Source organism: Ambystoma mexicanum, chromosome 10, assembly GCF_040938575.1.
Source record: "Ambystoma mexicanum isolate Mex_15411 chromosome 10, UKY_AmexF1_1, whole genome shotgun sequence".
NCBI classification, from domain to species: domain Eukaryota; kingdom Metazoa; phylum Chordata; class Amphibia; order Caudata; family Ambystomatidae; genus Ambystoma; species Ambystoma mexicanum.
In genome coordinates, this window is record NC_090932.1 from 1,594,299,754 (window position 1) to 1,594,321,976 (window position 22,223).

At 51.1% G+C, this 22,223-nt stretch overlaps 1 protein-coding gene across 2 annotated transcripts in view; it reads right to left on the bottom strand.

Annotated features, from left to right (window-relative positions):
* Positions 1-22,223, bottom strand: part of CLTCL1 (clathrin heavy chain like 1) — an 804,099-nt gene that overhangs the window by 502,632 nt on the left and 279,244 nt on the right. The window lies entirely within an intron of this gene.

The following is a 22,223-nucleotide window of genomic DNA, read 5'->3' on the forward strand; positions in this document are numbered from 1 at the left end:
GCCGTTTGGGCTCCATTTTTACTTTCTCTGACTGACCTTGTGAGAACTACAGTACCCAAGAATAGAAAGGATAGGTTATCAGCTCTAAACTCTATTTAGGTAAGATCAGCATAACCCACCTTATGTGGAGTGCTGGGGAGATATAATTTATCCCCATTCTCAGTTTAAACATTTCCGTTACAGTGACAAGCATACCTTTAATGGCTGGTGCCAGTGAACCTTTTAATGAATTTGGTGCACTTTTACCGCAGGTTGTTTCTACAGCACTGGTAAAGGCACCCATGGGTGCTCATTTTACCAAAATGGCTAGTCTTTTTGCCATTTTAGTGTTGCTTGCCCGTTCTTGTTCCTTTCCCTAACCTCCAGGGTGGGAAAAACCCTGTGTCAATTTTATCTTCAGCAGGAGGCCTTGGTCAAGCCAGTCCAGGCTCCAGAGTGTCTGAAGGCAAGAAGGGAGGGAGAAGTCCAACACTCTGCAGCCCTTTGTCTGCGAGAATCCAGTTCTAACTGGGAGACTGGCTGGGTACCTGCATAAACGATCCGCTCTGAAACACTTGTGTACAAGCGGGATGCAAATAAAATATCATTTCATATCCTGGAAGTTGAAGAGGAAATTGACCACTGGAGCTGAAACCCAAGAGGAAGATTAAGAAGCAAGACCTGCAGCGATTTCCAGCGACCAGAGAGTCTGCTGTGTAACCAGCGCCTGCTGTTACGTTTCCTTACAAGCGACCTGGAGACTGCGAAAACGACGACTCCAACGCAGAGCCTTGTGAGAGCCACTAGACACATGAAGACCTGCATTTTGAGCCATCCCATGTCGTGCTGTGACCTTGTGGGACTGCAATACCCCAAAACCCTGGGACCTCGAGCCAGTGTGCTGTGCAGTCTTCTGAATCGAGCTGAAACTTTGGTGGCATCCTACAGGGCCTCCAGAGACATGAATCGATTCCAAAAACACCCCTTAAGAGTGCTGGACCTTGCAAGTGACGTGAATTTGACCTGCGCTATTCAGTCAGCTCCTGTCTCCTGAAAAGGGTGCCAAAGCCACTTAGCCGCATCCAGCCGTGAAGAAACTCTTGCCTGGAGCCTACTCGGTTGATCCCTGCTGCAATATCCCCTCCAGTGTCCTGTCTTTCATCTGCATGACAAAGGAATCCTTCGACCAGGTTTATGTTGCTGATGGCTCCTTTAAAAAGTAAATAGGTTTTACTTACCTTGAGTTAGCTGTGTCCCATCCTAAAATAAGTTATCCCTGCACTGAGCGACGGCAATGTAAATATTTATTTTGGAGTGCTTCCCTTGGTTCTTGCCGCTTTGAGGTTGGTTTGGGAACTTAATGCAGAAATATGGTCTGGGGTGAAGAGAGCCTCAAACATGTGTCAGATAGATTTGACGACTTGTGGGCCTGCACATTGGTTGCCTTCACATGTATCCAGTTTACCCTAGGAGTTATATCTACCTGCGGGCTGTGGGTCAGCCTCGCTGAGAACAGAGCAAGAGGTTGGGTCCTATTGGGGTCTTGACCAAGTGGTGCTGATTTACAGGAAGTCCTTTTGCCAATTTGAGCACTTAAAGCCCACTAGCGCCCTTGCTTATATATGAGGGGAGTTCATGCATGATTCATGGACAAGAGGTTCAGCGGTCCTCAGGTCATTTAAACTAATCAAGGCCCCTTTCTCGCCTCCATGGTTAACCAGCGATTTCCCCGCTTCTACCCTCTTTCCGGCAACTTCCATTAGGGACAAAAGCAGCTTTGTTATTAACAGAAGTTCAGACAGAACTAAACTACAGCTCTAACAACAATCCTTTGCCCCTAAACCCCCCTCCCCTTGTTGCACAGGGGTGGCACAAGCCAATTCCTTAGAATTACATGGTGGGCTGAGCAGAGTGTCCAGCAGGGCTACATTGGTTGCCACTGGTATGCATGCCAGGGTTCCCACAAGCTCACTATCCACACGTACAACTGGTGGGCAAGAGGGTTGGGTAGAGTTAGGGAGAATTCTCAGAAACGTGCCAATTCCCTCCACCTTAGAAACCCCCAGCAACTTTGCTGGATTTTGAGGACTTTATTTTATTAACCTGGAGAGAGCGAGACCCTTTTTTCCACTCATTTATCTAGCTTCTCATGTAAGACATGCATTACTCACCGTAATAGCATTTCTGATTGTATCTGCTTAGATTCACATGCTGTGCATATGGTCCGGCATCCAGTGGTAATCGCAGAGTATTGCATCTCATCTTTCGGGGACCGAAAGGGGACAACGGCATAGGCGTGTCTAACACTATCCCTATTGTGACGTGCAGTGTACCCAAAATCCCTCACGCACAGAGGTCCCTCCGATTGTATTTTTTCTGCCATAAGGGAGCCTATGGCTATTGTGAGTGAGTGCATGAAGAGAGAAAGTAGAAAGACGTCTATGTTCCTTCCACCCGGAGCGGGGAGGCAGGGAGGGCGCATGTGAATCCAAGCAGATACAATCATTAAAAAGGCTATTACGGTGAGTAATGCATGTCTTCTGATGTTTGTTAATCTGCTTAGAATCACATGCTATGCATAGATTATAGCGAGCAGTACCTGGAGTTGGGTTATGAGAAGGAACAGTAGAGAAAAGATGTCTTAATACTGCTTGTCCCACCAGCGAGTCAGATCTAGAATGAGTGGGCAATAGTGTTTTGTAAAGGTGTGTACAGAACTCCAGGTTGCCGCTTTGCAAATGGACTCTAGGGGAACATTTGCAATGAATGCTATGGAAGCCCCAGTGCCCTGAGTAGAGTGTGCTCTCTAGGCTTGAAGGGCAGTTCTCTCTTAGCAAGAGAGAAACAGTGTGATGCATTTGACAATCCACTTTGAGATAGCCGATTTAGAGACAGGAACCCCTTCTCTGCCAGCTGCCACTGAAATGAAAAATTGGTTTGTTTTCCTCAGTGGTTGCGTTCTTTCCAGGTAGAACACGACTGCCCTGCGCACATCTAGTGTGTGTAGACTTCTTTCTGCATTGTTTAGTGGGATTCTACAAGAGAGTGAGTAGTTCGATCGATTGGTTCACATGGAACTTCAAGATGAATTTATGCGCAAATCTGGGATGAGTCCGCAGAACTACCTTATCCCTGTGGACTGTAACAAAAGGGTCTGGAACAGAAAGGGCCTGTAGTTCGCCTTAATAACAGGTATCTTTCACCATGACACCTTCTGTTGTGACGTGGTGTAGGCTGAGAGAGCAGCAAGATGAACCTTTAGGGAATTGAAGTCCAGTCCTGCGTCTAACAAATAAGTTAGGTACAGCACAATGTGCGGGGATGAGCAATTGATGGGATTGACGCCCTTGGAATTACACCAGATGACAAAGCGTTTACTTTTACTGGAATAGCAATAGCAGGTGTTAGGTTTCCTAGATTCCGTGAGTATGTCCATGATCTCGGAGGGAGCTGAAGGTGTTCAAACTCTAGGACCTCAGGAGCAAGGCTGCTAAGTTCAGAGTTTGTGGGCATGGGTGTAGGGTCTCCCCCCCCCCCCTGTCTTGATACATGTTGTACAGGCAGGGTAGTACTGGTGGGGAGAGGGACATTTCCATTAGATGAGCGAAGCAGGGTTGGCCGGACCACAAGGGGGCCACTAATCATGGTGACTGGTTCCTGGTGCATCTTGTGCACCATCTTGTTGAGTGGCGGAGTCCCAGGAGGTGGGCGGGGGGGGGATGAAGCAGTAAGCATAGACTAATTTCCCTGACCATGTTATCCAGAGTCCGTTCCCCTTAGAGCGGTTCTGGAGGTACCTGGAGGCGTAGTCTTGGCATTGGGCATTCTCCTGAATTGCAAACAGGTCGATCTCTGGGAAGCCCCATTCTGCGAAGACGTTGGAGACTATGTCTTCGTGCAGACGCCATTCGTATTCTACGGGCAGTGGGAAATCTCTGATGAGCACGTCTGCCAGAAAATTGAGTTCCCCTGGAACGTGTTGGGACAACCGAAACATCTTGTGTTTGAGAGCCCACATCCAAATGTTTTAGGACAGCTTGGATAGCCTTGGAGAGAGTGTGCCCCCTTGTTTGTTTTATAATACATGGCTGTGGTGCTGTGTCAGAACCAGAACGGTCTTGCCTTGTAATGGAGTCTGAAAGGCTTTTAGTGCCTTCAACTTTGCTAATAGCTCTAGCAGATTTCTATGGTTGGATGCTACTTGTGGGGACCACCCTCCATGCACTGTCTGCTGAAGCAGGTGAGCCCCCCCCCACCCCGTGAGAGAGGAGTCTGTCGTGAGAGTGGCTTCCACTGTGGGTGTGGTGAAGGATTACCCCCCCCCCCCTTCGAGAGGTTTTGCCTCGACCATCACTGTAGAGAGAGAACGAGGGCTAGCAAGACAACTACCAGATCTTCCCATTGTCCGCTGGCCTGATACCACTGGCTGTTGAGTCACTCTTGCATGGGACGCAGGCATGCGTGGGGAACCAAGTATATGCATGACGCAATCATACCTAGCAGCGGCATGGCCTTGCGTACCGTCACCTCCCGACTGGCTACATATTGAGGGATCTGCAAAAGTATGTTCTGAACCCTCTCATTGGAGGGGAAGACGAGGCCGTCCTTCGTCCGGATTAGAGACCCCAGAAATTGTTTTACTTGAATGGGGACTAGACTTTTGCTTGCTGATCGAGAATCCCAGACTAAACGGAAGGTCTACGGTCTTCTGGGTGTTCAAAAAGCATGTGTCGTAAGAGTCACCCGTTACGAGCCAGTCGTTGAGGTAAGGGTAAACCGGGACGGATAGTCTGTGTAGGTGTGCTGCCACTACTGCCAGGACCTTTGTAAACACCCTTGGCGCCGAGGCAATGTCGAAGGGGAGCACCTTGAATTGGTAATGCCTGTCCTCTATCATGAACCTTGGATATTTCCTGTGCGCTGGCAACATTGAAATATGAAAGTATGCATCTCATGTCCAATGTTGCCATGTGTCCCCCTGTTTCAACAGTGGGATCACTTCCTGTAGCGTTACCATACAAAACTTTTGAGGTTTTATAAATTTGTTTGCTGGGCGCAGGTCTAGAACAGGGCGCATGGTGAGGTCTTTTTTGGGTACAAGGAAGGATACTGAATAAATACCCTTGTTTACCTGAAGAATAGGGACAGCTTCTATGGCGTCCTTTTCCAGAAGCGCTTCCACCTCTTGATTCAGGATCTGCAGATGGTCCGGCGAGAGGCGTGAACATGGCGGTCTGAACTGTGGTGGTCCGGCGAATTCCACGCAGTACCCATGGGCGACCGTCTTTAAGTTCTCCCCTCCCATGCCGCGAGGAAAGTTGTTAAACGCCCCCCGACCGGGGTGACATGGAAGGGGACCTGGATCCGTTGGTCATTTCTGACCAGGGGTTGCGGCTTCTCTGGGGTTGGGGCCTTTGCCTCTGCCGCGACGTTTACCACTAGGTGGGTAGTTGGGAGGGCTTCCGGATGCTTGTCCAGAGTAAGTTTCCCGTATTGTTGTTTTGACCTGCATGGGATTGGCCTCAAAAGGACCGTCGAGAACCGCCAACCCCTCTGGGGGAAGGCTTCGGATTTATCTGTTGTAAGGACTTAAGGGTCTCATGCTCATTCTTGTCCGTCTCCAGAGCTTCGTCGACCGCTTTATCAAAGAGATTGGCCTCTATGAGTTTATTAATATGAGCGGCCTGTGTTTCAGGCTTGAACCCCGAGTTGCGGAGCCAGGTGTGCCGCTTGATTAGTGTGCCCTGGGCCAGGGACCTGCCTGCCGTCTCAGCAGTGTCTAGAGTGCTTTTAATTATATTCCGATTTGCCTGCCCTCGACCACGATGGTGAGAAGTCTGGACCTAGCGGGTTCAGGAACCTCCTGGAGACCTTCTTGTACAAGGTTTCATTGTGCGTTTACATAACTGGCAAGCAGCGTAGTGTTATTCGCTATGCTTGTGGTGTATGCAGCTGCCGAAGTAACACGTTTACCTAAGGTGTACAACCTTTTAAATTCTTTATCCGGAGGTGCCTCTCCTGTAGCAAGGGGTACCCCTGCCTGTTTCCGGGTGGTAGTGACTACCAAGGAGTCGGGGTGGCGTGGCCTTTGGCCGAAAAAGTTTTTTCTCTTTGATTCACTGCCCAAGTCTATGCTGGCGTGATAAGGGAGGGGGCCAACCTTCTTTTAACAGAGTTTAGGAGAGGAATGGCTTGGCTTGAGGGGGGTTTCTCTTTGAGAATGTCCTCCACAAAATCTTGTTCGGGTACCGCCTCATAGGCGGTAATTTTAAAGTGCTCTGCTGCCTTTCTTAAGATGGCATTGAAAGCCATTTGATTGTCGACATGCGAGGCCCGACAGGCTGGAGTGGTGGGAGGGGAATTCAGGCATAGGACATCAGTGTCCTGATATTGCGTAGGGAGCACCCATGGCTCCGTCACCACTTGCTAGGTCTCCTCCCAGTTGCCCATGGCATCCGCCTGGTCATCAGGGTAGTCTCGCAGGAAGGAAGGGTCTTCTTCCTCGTCATAGATGTCTTGGTAAGTGTCCATCTGGATGACATCTTCATGGTGGACAGAAGCCGAAGGGTCTTGAGAGTCAAGATTTTCATAGACACGTGAAGCCACCCTCAAAAGAGGGTCTTCACAAGATCTCTTAGGGGAAGGAAGTTCCGAACGCGAGACAATCCTTTCTAGACAGTCCATGCATCCTTCAAACTTTTCCCCGCTCCACTTTAGATGAAACAGAAGGGGTAAAAGGTGGAAAAACGACGCCTTCTGCTCGTTGGTGTCGACATTTTTCACCAAAGGTGTTGGACAGAGGCTCCCGACTGTCCTTGTAGGTTTTGCGCGTACTGAGGCACCATGGCGTGTCTTTAGACACGTCCGCAGCACGCTCCATGGATGTCGACGGTGTCTTAGGCGTATACCCACGCTCCGAAGTAATCCTCGCGAAACTATCCTCAATCTCTGCCGAATCGGCGTGAGTCAATGGGTCAGCAGTAGATTTACTGCCTACCGTGGCGCCAGAGGGCCTAGCGGTAGATTTTTCATCCACGGACAGGCTAGGAGGCCTAGGATTAGGTTTCGGGCCTATCGGGGCCTTAGGGAGCACCAGATCGCGCTTTGGCGTCCAAACCGGATTTAGAGGTAGCGCCCTTAGCTTTGGAGTGCCCAGTCGCAAGACGCTGCTGCGGATGCGGGAAAGGCTGCTGATCTACCAGATCAGAGGATTCCGTCGAAATCTTTGGCAGTCCTGTTGGCGCTTTCACCTTTTTCGACGGAACCGTCAAAATCGGTGATGGGGTTGTGTGCTTAGTGTGTGGTTTCTTTACGCCCTTGTTGCCAGGTGTTGTCCCCGAAGCGAGACTTACATCAGGCCTAGAGGGATCGGGGACGGGCGTGGCGGACCTAAAAGCGTCCGACTCAAGGTCGATGAAATCCGACAGATGTCTGGTCAAAATCACTGCCCCCGTTACTGACTGGTGTGGCAGTGGGGGGTGTGGGGGGGGGGGTCAGATTGTGACATACCGTATACGCAGCCCACTGCTTTACACAGCGCTCCTTAAGGGTCTAGGCCAAAGGAGCTTCCAAGCTGCACACTGCTTCTCGTCGTGATCTAGGGGTAGACAAGAATTATGAGTTCTGTGTTCGTCTTTCCACGGGTACCTGACCCTACACTTAGGGCAGAACCTAAATGGTGTCCTTGCCATAGCGAAAGGTATAGACAAAGATGACCAGACCTAGAGGGCAAAGAGGGGGAAAGAGGAGAGACTTAACTAAAGACATGGCCACCCCGACCCCACTCTCCCTACTGTGTAGGCCGGCCAGAGGGCCCGGCTACGTGGATGGCTCAGCCGCCGGATTTTAGGTGCCGAAATCCACCGCTGTCAAAACTTCCCGCAGTCTTCGACTAAGTTGCTTGTATCGCTGTCCAAGTGACTTAAGGGGTAAAAGATAAACAATGTCTCCAATTAAGTGCTCCGCTATAGGGCGACCAGTTCTCTGGCCGGGAAAAACCAATCTGAGGAACCTTGGCGCATGAGGGATTTTGGGTACACTACACGTCACAATAGGGATAGTGTTACAGACACGCCTATGCCAATGTCCCCATTTGGTCTCCGAAAGGCAAGATGCAATACCCAGCGGTTACCACTGGATGTCGGACCATATGCACAGCATGTGATTCTAAGCAGATTAACGAACATCAGAAAATCTTTTATGTTACCCTTTTCTCACTCAATGGCTGGTGGCAGTAGTTTTGTTTTAACTACCATGGTGTGCATTTACACCATGGTGTCCGCAGCTGCAGTAAAGCACCCAAGGGTCGATATTTGTAAAAATGGCCCCAGTCTTTTTTCGCCATTTCTTTGTGGAAAGGTCCTTCTTGAGATTTACACTGCGCCAAACCAGGGTTGGTCCCATTGTCTGCTTTGCCCTTGGCGGGGTACACGAGTGAAGCCAGCCTCTGGCTCCAGGGTGTCTGGGGTAGGCAGGAAGTGAGTGAGGTGCCTGAAACTCCATGTGCTTAGTCTTCTGGGAGACCCAAATGCACTTTGTTGTGATTGGCCGGCTGACTGTCTGCAAGAACAGCCACCCTGCTGGGTGACTTACAGCTAGGCTGGAATGAATGGATAAAAGGAAAGGTTTTTGGCTTGGAAGGCAGTCTCTACCACTGGACGAAGGAACCAAACAAGAACTTGAAGAGGACGCCTGCTGCAACTCCTGACCATTTGTTGGCGCGGTGAAGCCCTGCTGCTGTGCTGAAACTGCAAATTCATATCGACGAGAAGCCCCTGCAAGGACGACTTCTCTCTTTGAGTTGGTGGGACCAATCAACTCCAAAGTAATCCACCTGGACATCCTCTCGGAGCTGGTTGAATTTCCACAGATTTACTGCTGGAAACTGTATAGCCAGGGAGAGGAACACCAGATTGTGTGCGTTGCTTTTAAGCTGGCCTAGAGCTCCAGGATCCTATGGACTCCCAGGAAGCAGGACTAACCAAGCCTGAGCTCCCTCACCACAAGCAAGGAAAGTCCATCTAGACAGCCAGGAATTGCAGTGTTGCCATTTGTGGTAGACGCGAGGAGCTGAAACACTGAACAGCCACTGAATTGATGATTGCTGGTTGCGAGCGGCGACTGTCGCATTGCAGGAGTCCCCAGAAGTCCTCCCTCTTGTCCCCACAACTGAGGCCCAGGAACAGCGAGATCTGTTCTTGTGCAGCTCTGCAGGAGTGATCTGCTGCACTTTTCTTCATTCTAAAAAGGTAATGTAAAATCTGAAAGAACTTACCTCTTACTGTAGAGTTGCTTGCATTTTCTATTACTGAAGAGCTTAATCAGCTTGTGGCCCTACATTTGATTCTTCCTTTCTTTAAAGGCTTCTAAAACACTGTTCAAAGACAGGCTACTTACCTACAAAGTGCTTCAGCTCATATAGACTTTTGCCTATTTACTTTGGCTTAGCCTCTTCCACTGAAAGACTTATTGGGGGGGGGATCTGAAAGTATTTGCCACTTAATATTTGTGGTCTCTTATGTTCCTTTGACGTATTACTATATGATTCTAAATGCAAATGCGATATATTAATGTCCCCAGCAGCCTAGCAATTGAAGTCACCCGAGGGTGTAGGTAGTGTCTGTGGGCCATCCCAAAAGGGTATCTACTGATTTACAGATATTAAGATTGTATTTCATTAAGTGTATTTGAGTGTTACTTTTATATTTGCTCTCTTCTGAAGGCTTATTCTAACTGACACATTAATAATTGTTCATTCAAGAAACCTTGAGTGTAAGAGTTTATTTCAATACTTTTAACTGTAAATATCTGTAACTCCACTACAGCTCACATTGACCCCACTTGAGATAAGCCTGGCTGCTCAACAAGCTACCAAAACTGTAGTACAAGCTTATACCAAAGGTTGGGTTTCCTATGCCTGTAGTCAGAGTTGTTTGTAGTGTTCCAAGAGGGTACTGCATGCACACTTTGCCTAACAGGTAGACAACTCACCTGTGAGTTGTGGGTGGTGACGTGCCCCCCTCCCCGCCCACTTGATGGCAAGATTATGTCTGAGCCGGAGTGCATTGGCCCTCCCACCTACCAATCATGAGAAGGGGAGCAGCAAGAGTTTCATTCTGCCTTGTTCCGAGGGTGCTGAGTGCAGGGGTTAGAGTCGGGGCTGCTGGGCCGAAGTCACTAAGGAGAACCCCTGGGCACAATTGTTGGTCCGATTGTTGATCCTGTTAAGCCTGTAAAACGGGTCAGCTATCGACGGGTAACACTCCCACCCGCGCCCCCCCCACCCTCTGCACTCAAAACCCGGGTCAACAGCAGTTGTTCAGGTTCGGGTGACAGGTATTTTAGCAACCCGAGTAGCGTTGGGAAGGAGACAATCCTTGCCCCCACCCCCTTGCGTCACTCCAGGAACATAGCATATGCAATAACCCCCGCAGCATCCTGGTGCACCACATCCCATAGAAAATAACACCTACACTATAGCTCTTAGCCCTGCAACTAGGCCCACCGCCATCGTACTAGGCCTGAAAATCCATCTCTGCAGAAATGCAGCTCTCCCAACCCCAGCACCTCACACAGCCAGCCCACACCATTGCCTGCCCCTTGCTATCTCAGCGCGAGCCTTGTTCTCACGGAAGCCGAGCCATGCCTTGTTACAATCCCGTAGTATCATTTCTGAAAGCATGTGCTCTGTGGAGAGCGTGAGACAGTGACAAGTCATAAGCCCAAGTGCCCATCCATCTCCCCTAAACTGTGCCCTCTCAACCCCCACCCTGCAAGGCCAGAGCCCACCAGCTCTGACCCCTCCCAGTTCCTTTCATGCTGATAACCATCTGACCCTCCCGCGCCCCGATCACTCAAGGACCCCCACCGCAGCCCTAATCCTGTGTGGCAATATCTTCTCCCCAAAAAGCAACACACGTCTACCTATAACAGGAGTACCCAAACGAGGCAGATGGCATATCAAACCAATGGGGTGGGCACCTGGGTGCAGAGACTGCGGTATCAAAGAAAATCCAAAGTGTAGCGGTTAGAATGCCAATATATTAGCTCATGTGACCTAAGTACCCCTAATCGTGCAAGATTTTATGTGCGCCATTATTTTTGCATTATCAGTTCCTGTTTAGATAGATGTGTGCTCCTTTGCCCTGACCTTCAGAGTGCAGTGATGAGCCCAGCTGACCCACGTGTGCCAAGACCAACGGAGAGACGGCGGCCAATTATCTTGTTTCCCTTATAGTATCAACTGTTACATAGGCCCCTCACCAATCTGATGCTAGAATGTGCACCCTAGTCATGATATCAGTGATGCTATGTGCCTTTTTAAATGTGTTGCCCGTGTAATGTTTCGGCAGAGCGCTCTCGGACAGCAGAGTTTTTTGCTGCCAATTTTTATGATTATATAAAATGTGTTATCCTTGCAACTCATCTCCTGGTCTCATTCCCCAGACGGGAGTTTACTTTATTTTTGCATATTATTGGGACACGTGCAAGGAGTCTGTCTTCAGTAGTGCCATTCGTATCTGTAAGCGGTTACCCCCAGCCCGCCTCCATTAAACTATTAAGAGCACTGGGTGTGCCCAAAAACTGCTGGATTTCACCAATTGACAAATGGGCATTCCCAAAAAAGCCAGCAGCTTCAGCTACACTGGAGTCCGCTGAGTCGGCAGTGCCTGGGAGAACCAAAGTAATTGTATTAGGCATCTGCCATTTGCTCTTTAGGGTCCGAATTTTCCATTTGGGGCCGAGGCCAAAGCCAAATCCCAGACCAGGCCCAGGTCCAAATGCAGGGAAAAGTGTGGATGCATCCACAGGTTCCTGGACAAGTTCCTGGGTGAGAGGTGCTTCCATGATGGATAACCAGCAGACTGAGTGAAACACACCCGGATGATTAGTAGACACACAGTGGGATAATGAAAATGTACTGATGGAGTTCGTAAAGAGTCTCACTGCAATGAATAGCCGAAAAGAAAAAAGCCCAGAGGACAGTGTTTTCAATATTGCAGTAATACAGGACTACAGCACTTCTGACATCACAATCCAGATGTTACCTCCCTTGCTGATGCTTGTTGGTCCTGCAATCTGGGACAAAGTTGGAAGCGGAGCACAACACCCAGGATGAGCAATCTTGCCATGCTGCTTTCAGTTTTGGCGCACCAGGACAGTGAGTGATGTAAGAAAGGCATGGTATCAAGAGTAGGACAGATCACAGGTCAAGGTTGTTTATTGAACTTTCGCAAGGGTGTGCTAAACGCCCATATAAACCTAAAACTACAGATGGGAGCACGCTACAACAAATCATAATATTGCAGTCCTAGTGGAGTCTTGCCAAAATAAAAGGGCTTATACTCAAAATAACGATTGCCAATCCTTACCACTAATATACAAATAATGTGGGGGTACTGTTCACAAAATGATATATCAGGATGTTTGGGTCACTGGCCTCCCTTTCCCATGTTTTCAGCACAGGGCAAGGTGGTTCACTCGAGCAAAGCACACTGGCTTTTGCAGCACGAGGATACAGCTCCATTTTCACAGTTCAAGACCTTCTGTGTTTAAGTCTCTTTACTTCTGGCAAGTCTCTGGACTAGGAGGGCCTGGGGTAAAAACGCAACACGCAAACGTTCTTTTCCCAGTATTCAATGTGGGCGTTAACCCTGGATCCCCCTCAGCCGGGCTCAGATCCCTTTCATCCACTCAATTAGTCTCCCTCAGCCGGGCTCGGACCAATGGTGATGTGCATTAAACTATTGAAGACTTTCGAATTAGCACAGGGTTTAGCTTGGCCCATTGCATGACCACTTCGATCTCAATATTCCTTTTTCTCACACTCAGCATCAGTTGGATATCTAACAGACTTTCGAATGAGCCCCCACATGGCACCGGACCACTGGGTACGGTATCTTTTCTTGGCCTCTCAAAGTTCAATTATGAAGTTCAACTACTCCTCTTGGTTTCCAATTATATTTGCGTCGCTCTTTGTAAACACCTCACAAACTAAGTTGCTGCTTGCAACCTTGGTTCAAAACACAAGCTGGTTTGGTATCAGTCTCTCAGACTCACCGGCTGTGCTGTCTTTTCTCAGGCCGCTTTGTTGTAGGAGCCAAGGACAGTACCACGGCGGCAATTGCTCCTCCCTGCCTGGGTTATCGATGCAGGAGAGCCCTGGGTACCTCAGACACACTGTGCAAGTTTGATCAGCCTTAGTTCCTGGTCTTCGGTTTATTACTTTCCAAGGCTCACAAAAGTAACAGACTTTAAAGGTCAAGGGTACTTCACTCCTTGCAACCCTCTCTGGTCTCACCGTCTTTCTCCTTGTATTAAACTGCCATCTTGGAACTGCTGTTTCCTCATGTGTTTTGCCTCGCTCGGAGTGTGCTTCGTGCTCTGCCTTTTATCTGTGTGGGGAAGTGTGATGGAAGTTGGGTGTGTAATGATCCACAATTGCCCGACCTTGCCTGACCACTGGTTTTGGGACATGTCAGGTATACAGCTCTGGTGTTAGTCCGTTGTCGCTCACAGTGGTCTGTCAGTGAGAAAGTGTTCCATGTCGGGAAAGGGGTTTGGGGGTGGAGTTCCTAAGTATCCTACCTGGTAGGATGGGGAAAAGGTGTTATTTGGAAGGGGATACCGTGTCTCACCCTCCGGTGTCCCACTACCACTCCCCAAAGACCCCCAACTCAGATGATCCTCCCGCACTGGTCCACCGCCAGGAACTGGATCCAAAAGGGATGGTCGTGTCTAGCGGGTGAGAGACATTCAGGTTTCTCAGTGTAGTACACAGGTACTCCAGCCTCCGACTTCCTCCATTTCAGATTCAAACTCTGCCTCATGTCCTGATTGGAACTCTTAAAGCTCCAAGAATTGACTTGCTTCAGTCCGGCAAGCATGATCACAGTGTGGGAGGAATGTGGGGGCTGCCGCCCCCTCTCCGCAGGTTGCCGACACCCGCACTTCACCTCCCGCGCACACTGATTCTATGATGGTGACTGAACTAGGCAATGTCAGATCCAATAAAAACATAAGGCCTTTAATGTTCTGACCACAACTTTGTCTGCGTTACTAAGAGATCAGTCAATATTTTTAAGTCGAACATTTACAGTTCTACTTACGTTGGCATTCGAGAACCCTTCACCTCTGATGGTTTTGAAAAAGCTAACCGTTACCAAAAGGAGAGCCAAAAAGGGTTTTGACCCAACCGTGATCTTTCAACCACAAAGCTTAAGATTAAGCTTCCATTGATCCTTCAACTTCAGATAAGCATTTGAAATGGCTGAAAAGTCTTCTTCCAATTGCCAGATGATATTACGCCCATGAAACGTGTCCCCCGCTCACTGCCTATTTGACTCTTACTGTGTCACTGATCACTCACTCTGAATAAGCTGCAAGGCAGAGTTGAGTGCTACACAAAAGCAATGAGAATATTCACTTACAATTTTCGAAGAGCATAGAGCCTTAAAGGGATCTATGTGATCACTGCGCCGCCCGTAATGTCGACTACGAAAATGTCAACCTCCATTAGAGTGCGGTGCAGTGATCACATAGATCACTTGTCGCCCCGCATCCACCTACCCGCTCGCCCAACACAACCCCAACACACTTACTTTCTCTGCAGAGGCACACAGGTGTGTGCCGCTGACTCCCCTTATATGGGTGGGAGCTGGTGCTGCAGGGTCTTTTTTCTTAAATGTTGTCCCCGGCTGTTAAGAATTAGCACATTTATGAGAATTCCTAACATCTACCTTAGAGCCCTCCAGCTCTTTTCTAAACTTTGGGACTTTGTACTTTTAATTGTATGTTTTACTCTTGTGTTTTCTTTGGTTATGGAGTTAGACAACTCCATAGGCATGTTTTCATGTGTGTCACAAAGCAACCTCAGTGCAGTGGCACAGGAAAACCTTTTCAGGCTTCCCAAGGTTTAAATACCTTCTCTGGGATAAACTGTTTCCCAGAGTAAGTAAAGTGAAATGGACTTTACTAGTCTTTAAATTCCTAGACCCAGCACACCCTATCGTACAATAGAGTGCTGGAGGTGTTACTTAGTATCCCCTGTGTCTAGATAGTCATGTAGCAGTCAAATGCTACCCTTTCCTATCGAAATGGCTGGTGGCAGTGGTTTTACAACTAACTACCATGATTTTTCTCGACCGCGAACACCGCTAGCGTTAAATCACGGGAGCCATGTTTTTCAAAATGGTGTTTGTCCCCCCTCTGTAAAAACAGGTCACAGTCTTCTTTTTTCACTGTTTCTTTGTGGAAAGGTCCTTCTAGAGTTTTGCTCTACGTGCCAAACCAGGTTTGGTCCCTTTTGTTCCATCGCCTAGGGCGGGCTTCTGGACTGAAGACCGCCTCTGGCACCAGAGTGTCTGGGGTGGGCAGGAAGTGAGGGAGGTGCCCGAAACTCCCTGTGCTTAGTCTCCTAGGAGAACCAAATGCACTCTGGCGTGATTGGTTGGCTGAAAGTTCGGCAAGGACAGCAATACTGCTGGGTGAGTGGCAGCTAGGACGGAACTGGATAAAAGGCGAGTCTCTTGGCTTGGAAGGCGGTATCGACCACTGGAATGAAAGAACGGCAGACAAGCTTGAAGAGGACGGCTGCTGTAACGCCTGAACCGTTGGTTTGCCCGGTGAAGCCCTGCTGCAGGTCTGAATCGCTAAATTCATCTCGATAGAGAAGCCCTGCAAGGACGACTTCTCCTTTTGAGTTGGTGGGACCAATCAACAAGACCCGTAAGCCACCTACATACCATTCTCAGAGCTGGTTGGATTTTCCTCATAATGTTGCAGGATACCGAATAACCAGGGAGAGGACACCAGTTTGTGTGCTTTACTACAGCAACCGGAATTGAAGATTTGCCAAGTAGCAGCTTTTTCGACCAGTCCCCGTGCAGTGAAGGAGTCCCCTGACGTCCTCCCTCTTGTGCCCATGACTGAGGACAGGAACAGCGAGATCTGCAGGAACTGCCAGGAACAGAGTCTTCAGCTGCATCTTTTTCTTCATTTGAAAGGTACTGTGAAACGAGAGAGTACTTGCCTCTCGCGGAGAAAGTGCTTGAAACTTATGCAACTAGTAGGCCTCACCAGCTTGTGACCCAACGTATAATTCTTCTACTTACAAACTACTTCCAAGAACTTCTACAGAGACTTTACCGTTTACTTGCCAGAACTGTTTTTACCTATCGAAAACTTTAGCCCATTGACTTTGGCCTTGCCCATTAAATTGAATTGACTCTTCTGGTGAACTCAAAGTATCTGCACTGTCTAATTGTAATTCTTTTAGGTTCTGAACCTATTCCTTTTTGCTCCTCCTTCAAATTATTCTGAATGCCATTTTGCTCCTCCTTCAAAGTAGTTTGAATGCCTCAAACCTAACCAGTATTGTATTGAAGTGTATTGATGTATGATATTTAACTGCCTCCTTCTAGTGAATGTTTTATAACTGACTGTTGAATAAATTAATAAGTGTTTAACCTGGAAACCTTAAGTGTAAGAGTTTATTTGAATACCTGCAATTGTAGACCTCTGTGTAACATCCTTACAGCTCACATTCCCTCTTGAGATGAGCCTGGATGCTCAGCTCCGCTACCAAAAACTGTAGTACAGACTTATACCAAAGGTTGGTTTTGCTTACACCTGTAGTCATAGTTGTGTGTAGTGGTCCCAAAGGGTACTGCATACAAACTCTGCCTAACACCTGCTCTCCATCTAACAAAAGAGGAGGACAACCCTGCCCCCATTACACTGACTAATGGGAGCAGGGGAAACCCCCACTAGCCTTATGTTGGGTAAGAATTGATGTAGTAACACAGACTACACAACACTTATGTGCTTGGTATTAGGTAAACCAACTGTTGGTATAGGTCTGCACTACACAAGTTGTTAGTGTGACTGAGCAGCCAGGCCCATCTCTGGAGGGGAAAAGGAACAAGTTGCTTACCTGTAACTGTTGTTCTCCAGCATGGGTCTGGCATGGATTCACATGCTCATGAATATACCCAGTCAGGCTGGGAATCCTCGGTAAAGAAAAATCAGTATCAGTTTCGTTTCTGATCTGTCTTTCGTAGTAGTAACCAATCACTGATCTCTGCGTCATACTGACCACAGCCAATGACTGCCATCTCCCTAAGCCCCCGCCTCTGCCAGCCATCTTCAGATTTGGTAGCACGTGAAGTGGCAGTATGACCAAGTGAAGAGCCGCAGAGGGGTAGGCGGGAGGGTTCGCATGTGAATCCATGCCAGACCCATGCTGGAGAACAACAGTTACAGGTAAGTAACTTGTTCCTTCTCCAGCATGGGGTCTGGCATGGATTCACATGCTCATGAATATAAGAATACATAGCAGTACACACATGCACAACCACGGGGGGTGGCAAAAGGCTCAACATTAAGCAATACAAAAAACTCAACATTAAGCATCTCTTACCTCCTCACCAGGCTCACCTTAAGCGAACAGGTTGCGCAGCACAGGTTGCGCAGCACTGCTTGGCCGACCCTGGAATCCTGATCGACGCAGTAGAATCTCTTGAAGGTGTGCGTCGACCTCCACTTAGCAGCTCTGCAGATGTCCAGCAGGGGCACACCAGATAGGAACGCCATAGTAGCAGCGATCGCTCTGGTCGAATGGGCTCTCGGACGGCCTGGCAGCGGTCGGGTAGCCAACCGGTGGCAGTGCAAGATGCAGCCGGAGAGCCATCTGGAAATAGAAGACTTCGAGAGAGCCTTCCCTTGATTCACAGGTCCAAAGTTCACGAATAGCTGTGATGTCCTCCGAAAACTCTTCGTGCGGTCCACATAGAACTTCAGCGCTCTAGCCACATCCAGCGAGTGCAAAGTCCTCTCGGCCGGCGACGAAGGAGACGGGAAGAAAACACGTAACACCAGGGGCTCGTCAAGATGGAAGTCCGACGGCACCTTGGGCATAAAGGAAGAGTGCGTCCTAAGCACCACCCTCGAGGCATGGAAAGTCAAGTACAGTGCTTTGCAGGATAGGGCCTGGATCGGTCCCACTCGTCGTGCGGAGGTAATGGCCACCAGGAATGCAGTCTTCCACGACACAAACTTCATCGGTGCGGAGTGCATCGGCTCGAATGGGGGACCCATGAGCCTGGTCAGCACCACGTTAAGTTCCCACGCCGGGGCCGGGGCCTTCACCGGCGGGAACGACCGGAACAGTCCTTTCATAAACTCTTTTACCAGTCGATGGGACCACAGGGACGTCCGTCCTGTGGTTCTGGTATATCTAGCGATAGCCGCCAGATGAATCTTAATGGAGGCATGGGCTAGTCCAGCCTTTGCCAGCGATAGCAGGTACGGCAGCACTTGAGGGGCCGTAATCCGTAGGGGGTTGATCTTCTGTGCCCGGCACCAGATAGAGAACCTCTTCCACTTGTGACCGTAGCATTTGAGGGTCGAGGACGTCCTGGCCTTTGCAAGAACCTCTCTGCAGCCGGCCGGTATATCGTACCCTCCAAACTCTAGCGCTGCAGGAGCCAAGCCTGCAGGTTCAGCGACGCCGGGTCGTGGTGGAAGATGGCGCCTCCTTCTCTGGAGAGAAGATCCGCATCCGCCGACAGCTTGATGGGAGGGGACGTTGACAAGTCCAGAAGGTCCGGGAACCAGATCTGCCTCGGCCACGCCGGTGCGACGAGGATCATCCTGCACCAGGACCTCTTGAGCTGGTTGATGAGTCGAAGCAGCAACGGAGGGAACGCATACAGGTATAGGCCGTCCCAGGGGAACGAGAACGCATCGCCCATGCTTCTCGGCTGGGGAAACCTGCTGGCGAACCTCTGGCACTTCGAGTTCGTCGCTGTTGCGAACAGGTCGATTTGGGGTTTGCCCCATCGTCGGAAGAGTTGATCCACCTGATCCTGGCGCAGTTCCCACTCGTGACACGCGCGGAGCTCCCTGCTGAGCGAGTCGGCGATGGTGTTTCTTTCTCCTGCCAGGTGGGGAACCAGGAACATCCCCTGGGCGACCGCCCAGTGCCACAGATCCTGTGCCTCCTTGGATAGGGCTGGGGATCTGGTGCCTCCCTGCTTCCGTATGTAAAACATTGTCGTGGTGTTGTCCGTGAAGATCCGCACGAGAGGAACGATTTGAGAGCCCAGAACACGGCTCCGAGTTCCAGGATGTTGATGTGCAGGAGCCTCTCCTCCGGGAGCTAGAGGCCTCTTGCGTGGAGATCTCCGGTGTGGGCGCTCCAACCTTCCAGGGAGGCGTCCGTCGTCACCGTCTCATGGTACGCCGGCGTCTGAAAGTCCTTGCCCGCCGTGAGGTGCGCTCGAACGCCCCACCAATGAATCGCCCGCCGGAACACCTCGTTGAGGGGGACCCTGTCTTCGAAGGTGCCCGTCGCATGCATCCAACGGGCGTCGAGAAATTCTTGAAGAGGGCGCATCCGTAGTCTGCAGAGGCGCACCAGGTAGATGCAAGAGGACATCATCCCCAGGAGGGACTTGATGGACCTCACCCTGGCCATGTCCATGGCTAGCAGGCGCTGCACTTTGCCCAGAATGGTCTTCGTGCGTTCTTCTGACGGTGCCGCCAGGCGCCTCACTGTATCGACCTTTGCTCCCAGAAACAGGGCCACCTGCGACGGCACCAGGTGGGACTTTGGGTAGTTTATGGCGAATCCCAGGTCTGTGAGTAGCTGGACGGTCCTCGCAGTGTGTTCGACGGCGAGTTCCCTCGTCCTTGAGCGGATGAGCCAGTCGTCCAGGTAGGAGTAGACGTGAATCCCCTGCAGGCGCAGCCACGCCGCCACAGGTGCTAGGCACTTGGTAAAGACCCTGGGGGCCGACTTCAATCCGAACGGCAGTGCTCTGAATTGGTAGTGGCGTCCCTGGACGACGAACCTGAGGAACTTTCGGTGACTTTTGAGGATGGGAACGTGGAAGTATGCATCCTCCAGGTCCAACGACGATAAAAAGCGCCTTCCTCCAGCTGTCCCAGCACGTGCTGGAGGGTGACCATCCTGAACTTTTGTGACCCGATGTATTTGTTCAAACGACAAAGGTCCAGGATGGGGCGCCAGCCGCCCGTCTTCTTCCTGACGAGGAAGTACCTTGAGTACACCCCGGAGCCTCTTTGGGACGAGCTCGATGGCACCTTTCCTGAGCATCGCCCGTACTTCCAACAGCAGTTGCGGGACGTGATTTTCCTTCCTGGCCACAGGTGGAACGTGAGGGCACTTCTTCAGGAATTCGATAGAGTGTCCTCTTGCCAGGGTATCCAGCACCCAACGGTCGGTGGAGATGGACTTTCACATGCCGACGAAATTCGTCAGCCGGCCTCCCACCGGGGTGCTTCGGTGGGGGCCTGAGGCCACAGCCGTTTCAGTCCTGCTTGGAGGTGGTGGCCTTGCCGCCCCGGCCACATTGCCGACGGCGGCGAGGCGCTCCCTGCTTGCCGCAACCCCTGTAGGCCTCCCTGCTTGCCGCGACCCCTGTAGGCCTTAGGAGACGAGGAGCGTGCCGCCTGGCGGTAGGACGACGAGCCACCGCTGGATCCCTTGGAGGCCCCTTGTCTGCCTCCAGAGCTCCGAAAGGGCCGTCGTTGCTGAAGGGCTCCTAGGGCGCGGGCCGTCTCAGTGTCCGTCTTCATGGCTTGGAGGGATTCGTCTACCGCCTTCCCGAACAAGTTGCTGCCGTCGAACGGCATGTCCAACACCCTGGTCTGGACGTCCTGACGGAAGTCGGTCACCCGGAGCCAACCCCGTCGTCGTAGGCAAACTCTGTTGCCCAGCTGGCGGAACCCGGTATCGGCAATATCGGTTGCCACCGTTATGGCGTGGTCTGACGCCACCTCGCCTTCTTGAAGTATTTCCAGGGCCTCGGACCTCTTGTCATCCGGTAGGAAGTCCAATATGGGGGCCAGCTTAAACCAGAGCTCCCGGTCGTAACGGGCCACGATCGCCAGGGCGCTGGCCGCTTTGATCGTCGCCGACGAAATGACCCGTCGCCCCATGGTGTCCAACTTCCTACCCTTGCCGTCCGGAGGGGAATTCGACGTTGAGGCTCCTGACCCCGCCGCTTTCTTCTTCGCCGCCGCCGAGACGACAGAGTCTGGCGTTGGCTGGGCCCTGAGGCACAGGGGAGCAGTCTCGGGGACCCGGTACTTCTTCTCGTACCGGTCCCGTTTGGCTGGTGCCGTGGAGGGGTTCTTGAGTACCGACAGGCCCTCCTCCCAGATGTCATCGATTAGAGGCACCGCAATGACAGTCTTCCTATTGGCCTCCCGGCGCTGATAGAGGAAACCTTCCTTTTTCTGCTCCTCCGGGCAGAGCTGGAACAATTCGGACGCCCTGGCGATCATGGCGTGGAATGAGCCAATCTCGTCGGGCAGAGAGGCCCGTGCGATGGGAGACGGGAGACCCGTTCCGTCGTCGTCGTTGCCCTCAGAACCCGTCGTCGAGCCCACCGCACCGTCATCTCCCGACTCGTGGGAGGATGAGGAGGGAACTGTAGGCCATACGGGGGTGAGTGGAGGAGAGGGTTGGGTCCTCAGTTGTTTGTTCTGAGGACTTCCCGACGGGCCAGGTTACGGGTCCTCCGGTCTGGGCCGTGGTAATCTCGTCCTCATCTCAGAGCATAAGGACTGGATCGCAGACTAAATGGCCGCCGAGCTATCCTGAGGCCTAGGTTCCGGCTGCGCAGGAAGGGAAGGCTGCTCTTCCTCGCCATTGTCATCTTCCTCGGTTATCTCCAGAGGATCTTCCTTACGGGATCGAACCTTCTCGAATTGGACTTAGAGATTCCTCACGGCCTCGGTCAGTTCCTCCTCCGAGGCGGACTCCGAGCTCGAGGAGGCTACCGTGCCCCCCCTCGCTTCTTCCATCATGGCGGCCATGACGATGGGCTGAAAAGAGGATTCCCTTCTTGGCGGCAGGTAAACTCTAGTCCCGGAGGCAGTCTCCGCTGGCGGGGTCTCTGCCGGCTTGGGCAGAGTCGCCTCGATAGAGGCCTTTGCCTGCTGGGTAGGGGCCTTCACCACCTTAGGTGCGTCCCGGGCCTTCTCCTTAGGGGGAGGGGCTACGCCTCACTCCCCCCTCTCCAGAGATCGGATGGGGCTTCTCCCGAAGCTTACCCGGGGTCTCGGACTTCCTCTTCCCCGAACCGGAGCGCTGGCTCGTGGTTGACGGTGCCGGGGAAGGTGCATCCTGCCTGGCGACCGAAGAGCCTGACCTTTCGGCGCTCCCGGAGCCAGTGGACTCGCGGCGCTTGGCCTGGTGTTTGGCCCCCGTCGCC